General features: G+C 41.0%; 1 long non-coding RNA gene across 1 annotated transcript; it reads right to left on the bottom strand.

Moving 5' to 3' along the window:
• Positions 1 to 276: 276 nt before the first annotated feature.
• LOC147026326 (uncharacterized) lies at positions 277 to 6,155 on the bottom strand. The gene is made up of 3 exons (XR_015057916.1): positions 5,961 to 6,155; positions 1,804 to 1,927; positions 277 to 481 (listed from the first exon to the last, which is right to left on the bottom strand). It is a non-coding gene; the product is annotated as an uncharacterized LOC147026326 (long non-coding RNA).
• Between the last annotated feature and the right edge of the window lie 327 nt (positions 6,156 to 6,482).

Here is a 6,482-nt window from a genome sequence, read left to right as displayed (position 1 = left end):
AAGTTGAGCCTTTGGGTCTTTCATTTTACCATCACCGACAGGTCAGTGGTTTCTGTCTTCTCTTGCTTCCTTTCTGGTCTTGCATCCTCTCTCTCCTCCCCATGCTTTGTCCCCTCTATGTAACTCCAGGGTGCAAGATCCTTCCCTGCAGGTCTTCAAGACAGCTGTAAACCACCATCTCAAATCACCCCCCTCCCACCCATCCAAAACCATGATATTTTCTACACCCATTAAACTACCCCTCACCCACCCACCCACCCACCCCTCCTTCCATGCAAAGTTTGCTTCTGTGTCCATCGCAGCCACCCTCTGAATTCTCCCCTACCCCTCAACCTTACCCACGCTTGCCTTGTTTGTCCGTCTCCATATATTTTCTCCCTTGGCACTGCTGTTGGCATCTCCCTCTTCTCTTTCTGCTGTTCCATTCGTTTTGTTGCATCTTGATCCGATTTGTGTTCTCGTTCTTCCACGAGCCTTGACTCTGTATACAAAAAGTCTTCCCTCATTCTTTCAACTTTTCTCAATTATAACATACGAAATCGATAAATGTTATGACATTACACAATCTTTGGGTAGCATGCATGAAACATATCAATCGCATCACACGTGCCAACCTGCACCAGCAGATGGCTACACAGGCTATGTTGCACTTCGTCGTCTTGCTTTACACCATGCAGTGCAATATTTGGATGACATCTGTTGTTGGCCACGTTTCTGTGGTGTGAGGGCGAGGGCTTCCAGGGCAGCTGGCTTATTTAAACGTTCCGGCCTCCTTAAAAATGTGGCTCATGGTGCAAAATGTGGGCTAACTGAGGTCATGACACCAGTTTTCTGTGAAACTTTATCTTAAATAGCATGGTCTTGTGCTCCAGATAGCTAACTGCTTATTTCTGCGATGTTAGATTAAAAGAGTACTGCACTCGAATCGTCATTTTGTTACTCAAGCATGCTTCATTTAGCCATGCAAGGGGCAAAGCTTGTATTGTCACGAGTGTACATTAGTATGGTGCAAAGTGCGACAGACAACATATACCTCCATTCTTTGTTGAATTTCAAACATACAAAATGTTCTGAAAACCAGAAATGCTGCTAATAACATCATCATGGCCACCCAATAACATTGATGCAAGTAAGAGATAAACATTAAATCAAGAGTTGGGGTGGAAAGTCCTACATTATCGTTTTTGCTCAGGTGTAGTACAACAAACCAAAGCCAGCAACACTTGCATTATCTCTAGTTTCCGTTAAATGCGAACTTGTGTGAACCAGGAATTGTTGTGGGCAAGGCTACAAAAGGAATTGTTGTGCCTAGGCTGTATTTGTGAGACGATGAAGTCTCCAAAGTTTTTCTTTTTTCATGAGTTTTGCATTCTTGAGGCACATGATGCCATAGCAAACTAACGGGGAACTCAGTAGCATCTGACTGTCATGAGAAATAGCGGTTTAAGTAATAGCTGTGACAAAATATGGCAATTTAGAACATCGTCGATGTCAAGAAAGCACAATCTTCATCCTTGTGACTCCAGTAGACATCTCTGGAGGCTTTTGAGTGTTCCAACTGGGATTCGCACATAATTCTGATGATTGGAGATGCCATAAAATGGGTACAGGTGCAACACGATCTTGCTAGTTGAGACAATTGAGGAATTTTAGGTGGCTTGTAGAACTTGGAGTAAGTGGCGGTGTCAATTTATTTACATCGAATTTTTGTGACGTATACATAGTAAACAGTGTAATGATCCTACAAAAACACTCAAGTAAAACGACGACAAAAAATGGAACACATGTCAACATCACATGTACATTATTGTTGGAGTAGCCCTGGTGGGAGTTGATGAACGGAAGATCACAAGGCAAATGCTTGGACTCGACGAGTAGAGTATCGTCTGGTAATCCATAACTGCGCCACTCATTCATTGTCTGCACTCTGAACACAGGCACACAATATAGATGTCAACATTTACAGCTCGAAAATTGATCTGCAGACAATCTGACATCAATGTCCCCCTCCCAGCCCCCCCCCCACAAAAAAATAGAAATACGTTTTAGTGAAACAAAGATTAAAAAATGAAGTATTTAAACATTGTTTGTCTTGTTCATGATTAATCAGCTTTGATGGCTTAAAAATTAATTTATTCTGATCAGCAAACGACTCCAGTAAAGTGAGAGGGCTACTACCAGATGACGAAGAAAATCATGCTTCCTACACCACTACTACAGAATTATGGTGGTATTGCATAGCAAACTAGAACGGGCACTCATAGAGCGCATACCTTCGCCGCCACTACTTTTTTTGTTCTTGGTATGAGTGTGGGGAACTGGTTTCATATGAATGGTCTCATGACACAAACCACATATCTATAATGTCATGACCCCCCCCCCGACTTTCGGGGGCTACGGACTAAACAACAATCAACTCACGTCGTTTTGGCGAGTCTTCACTCGCAAGCTCGGTGAATACAACGTTTCAACAAGAGAAGGTAATCTCGTTTGATGCTGGTTTCATGCAAATCGAATAAGAATTGACTGAGTTATGCCGAAAACCACATATTTTTCAAGGGCGTGACCCCCCCCCCCGCCGACATTTACCCCAACCGGTGACATGTGTTATGAGGTCATTGTGTCACAAGATTGGGCATTAAATTCTGAATATTTTGGTGCTGGGTTCATGTAAAGCGGACAAGAATTGACCGCGTTATGACAAAAACCGCATATTTTTCAAGGTCGTGACCCCCCTGACCTTTGACCCCTAACCGGTAACAAGAGTATGGGCGTCATTGTGTCATATTGCATATCACAAGATGAGGCGTTGAATTCTGAACATTTTGGCGTTAGTTGCATGCAAATTGAATAAAAATTGACCGTGTTATCGTAAAAAGACGATTTTGACCTTTTCGTGACCTTGACCTTGACCTTTGACCCGAACGATCCCAAAATCTAATCGAATGCTTCCTGGCTAATAACCAATCATCCCACCAAATTTCATGCAATTCGGTTTAATACTTTTTGAGTTATACGAATCACAAGATTACAAATAAATAAATAAATAAATACACGCCGACCAAAACATAACCTTTCGCAGAATGCGAAGGTAATAAGTGAATAAGTTTTAAGTTGCATAATTTAGTCTTACAATCAAACTAAATCGTCAAAAATATTGGTTTTAGTAAGATCATTAAATTGTGATCTTTTTTTTTTGTCTTTCATGACTGTGTTAGATTTCTTATCTGAGCACGTAGCATCCATCATCAGGTTTAAATGCCATTAATTGTGTTCATTTGTCTCTGGTCCCTGTAGTCATTCAAAAGTACACTGCAGTCTCCGATTAAATGTCCTTGTGGAGAAAGTGATGAATCTACTTGGTCCTCCATGAGCCTGAGACTTTGGAGAACAAAATATTAATAATAGTTATAGTAACTAGGAAAGAACCCTTCCTCCCCCTACTTGCATGATGTCTGTGGTGTATTTTATTGGTCCCCGACCAGTTTCACCGGAGGGGACTATAGGTTAACTCTCCATCTGTCCGTCCGTTCGACCCACCTGTGGATTTTCAGACATTTTCCCCACACCCTTTAACATATTCAACTGAAACTTGGTGCATCATTTTATTATGATAAGTTGCAGAACAAGTTCGAGTTTCAGGGAGTTTCGTCAATTTTTCACAGTTATGCCATTTTTCGACTTCGAAAATATCACATCAGTAGGTGACATGTATTGCAAAGCAATTCTCGCTCTTGCTATTACTGTATTTGTAAAACCAGTTCCTCACCACTTTTGAAAAAGAAGTTGAAGAACAAGAAGAAAAAGAAAACGAAGAAGAAAAGCCAGTGCTTTCACGTCTTCAGATGCATCAGAGTGCCAAGGCAGTTTTCCGCTGACTCGGGGGGCACAATCCTGGACCTGTCACCACTCCAACGCAGAACGCTCGAATGGCTTATTCTTCCCAATAAGTTGGTACTCATTTTGCCAACCTCGGAAGGATAAGAGGCTAAGTCAACCCACCTGGTGTTATGTAACAGCATGACATGGATTGAAACTCAGGACCTTATGACCTTGAGCTAGCCACCTTAACCATGAAGCCAACATGAAGCTCACCACTTTTGGGAAGATTAATTTATTTCTGGCAAGTCGCTCTTCACGATGTCCGTCATGCTCAGCATCTCCGCTTTGTTGTGTTCTCGTATAATGTTGACATTAGAAATAAAAAACACGAATTATAATTTCCCCACTTGTGTGGTTTTCTACAGTAATGACTTGTAGTACCCCTTTTCACCAGGTGGCGCTATACAACACTATGGATATTTACATTGAGAGAATTTGCGTTCTCACCACCTTGAACACCCGAGAATGATGAATTTTTATTTTAATCGCTTAAAACATTCCCCTGCACCCCTCACACCTTCAGTACGAAGCACGAGTTTTTCTTTCATTCTGTCCAGTGCTTCAAGAGTGCATATAAGTGAAGCAAACGCACACACAAACAGACACTTCTCAAATGATGTTCAGTAAGGTAATGACAACATTCAAAAATAATTAAAAATGATAACAATTGAAAATAATAAATATGATGAGTAAGCATTTAAACATTTGATGTTAGCATTTCTGGGGTGTGTAAATGCTTATTAAATGAAAAGGTGACTCAAAACACACATAGAAAAACACACACACACACACACATACACAATCATTTGCAAAGATTACATAAAAACATGTTTACTCTAAATGTGTGTGCTTCATGTGTACGAGTTAAACAGTAGTATGTTACATGTGAAATGCTAAATTAATACATGCTGTTAATTTATTGGGAAAGAAAGGAGGGTAAAAAAAAATGACAAATCAACACTTTATTGTTTTAATGTGCAGTTGGAAAAACACAAGACACCACTGAAGGCAAAGATGGAGTATTCAAGAAGTTTATATGAACACTCAGAATAGTCCAAGACACATCTATTATATATAATATATACATTATATTTGAATTAAACATGAAAAATGTGGTTCATTCATTCAGTGTGTTCCCTCAGGGAGAGCGATCAGGGATGATGTAAGTGCAAGAGAATTTGAGGGTTTAGGTGGAGCAGCTGTCTGTCACGAGAGAAACATGTCCCCCATTTTAGCTATGCTACAGTGTAGCTTCTTTGGGTGTGACTCAAGCCGAATGATGTGGAGTAACTAACAACAGTACAGGACATTTAAAATGTAAGATGAATGGGATTCACATCTATGGAGGAATGAATATATACTTTTCGGCCTATGTATTTGAATGTATCCCATCTTTGTAATGAAGTTCTAATTATTCAAGTAGAATTTGAAAAAAAATAAATAAATAAGAAAACATGGACCCAATGTCATACTTCATTAACTGTGTCATATTCCAGCCAATGAGGTCACAGGAAAGAAGACTTCCATGTCAATTTCTGCCTGACCGCATAATTTTTAATCATTAGACAGTTGCTGTGTGTGTGGCATTTGGCCATAAATGTTTGCTACTTCATAACACTGATAAACATATATTGTTTACGCTTATACAGCTACCAGACCATTCTGGTTTCCCGGTTCGAATCCGGTTGAAACAACCGCAACAGTAACCCACTTCAAAGACCCCCTGCCGGATTTGCGTCTCAAGACCGCATTATCGTGCAGGTTGGACTCCTTAAAGCGGAGGAGTGTCACACCGACAGATATCACTTGACCGATGTTATCAGGCCGAGCAAACCTTGATCATGTGACGTGAGCGTGTCTGGCGGTACGAGGACTGGGACCAATTTTTCTTTTGCAGGATTTGTTAAACCATCAGACAAAGCCACCATAGCAACCAGGATTCACCCAGAGACCAAGTCAGGTTTTTCAGGTGTATTGAACAGCAATAATGGCGGGGATACAAAAAGAAGCAATAACATGGACAATTATAAAACTCCGTACGCATCCACAAACCAAACAATCACAGGAATCTTAATTACCTCGGTCCCTAAGGCCTTCACTTATTCGACAGTAGATAGACATAGGGAAATCACCAGACAGGAAAAGAACGGTCGCAAACCCGGCGAAGTCTTTGGGGTCTCCCTGCTCTTTGTGCTTGCAAAATTGTCCCACAGCTGGGGTGACGAGAGGGAGGGACGCACCTTGGTGGAGTGGGCACGACGGCGTTGGCTCGGTGGGGTGTATCCAGACCACGTCAGCACAAAAAAAAAAAAATGGTACTAGCAGCTTCAAAACATCAGGAAATTCCACAGGAACCACCTAAAGGCTTCTCTGTTCTGCCTTTTGTGCCAGGATTAGCCCAAAGGATTGGCAGCATTTTCAGATCAGTAGGGTTGAAGTTGAACTATCAAGCACGATACACCATGATACGAGCATTAATAAATGTCAAGGACAAAATAAATAAGAATGACTGCACATGTGTGGTATATATTGTTCCCTATACCTGTGGTGCGGAATATGTAGGAGAAACCTGAAGCAATTTGGGCCAGTGCATCAAATAA

Source organism: Eptatretus burgeri, chromosome 5 (genome assembly GCF_056783735.1).
Source record: "Eptatretus burgeri isolate ZD-2024b chromosome 5, Ebu_testis_v1, whole genome shotgun sequence".
Lineage (NCBI taxonomy): Eukaryota > Metazoa > Chordata > Myxini > Myxiniformes > Myxinidae > Eptatretus > Eptatretus burgeri.
Note: the sequence above shows the minus strand (reverse complement) of the source record. Positions and strands in the feature narration are given on the sequence as shown.